Source organism: Castor canadensis, chromosome 5 (genome assembly GCF_047511655.1).
Source record: "Castor canadensis chromosome 5, mCasCan1.hap1v2, whole genome shotgun sequence".
Classification (NCBI taxonomy): Eukaryota; Metazoa; Chordata; class Mammalia; order Rodentia; family Castoridae; genus Castor; species Castor canadensis.
The window spans coordinates 109,914,027-109,914,376 of record NC_133390.1 but is presented as its reverse complement, the minus strand read 5'-3'; positions in this window follow the sequence as shown (position 1 = coordinate 109,914,376).

Genomic DNA, 350 nt, shown 5'->3' with positions numbered 1-350 from the left:
GAGCACCCGAGGGCCAGCCACGAGTGGGATGGAGGATGGACACTGGACAGCAGGACAGCTCAAGCTAAGGCCTTTAGAAATACGTAGATCTTACTTATCCGTGGTGCGAGGCAGGGTTAGGAGCCGGATTCCGGCGGGGTGAGGTGTGGATGGGGTTTTAGGGAAGGGGGTGCAGAGTGCTGACAGCTCCGTTTAGACACAGGACAGTGAAGGAATGAGGAGAGAAAGCCCACGAGAAATGAGAATCAGGGGTACCACCAGAGCTGCTAGGTGCTCAGGGCCCCATCCCTCCTTAGCACGTGGGCAGCTCCACTGTGGAGTTACAGACTGGTTGAGGCCCAGCCTGCCCA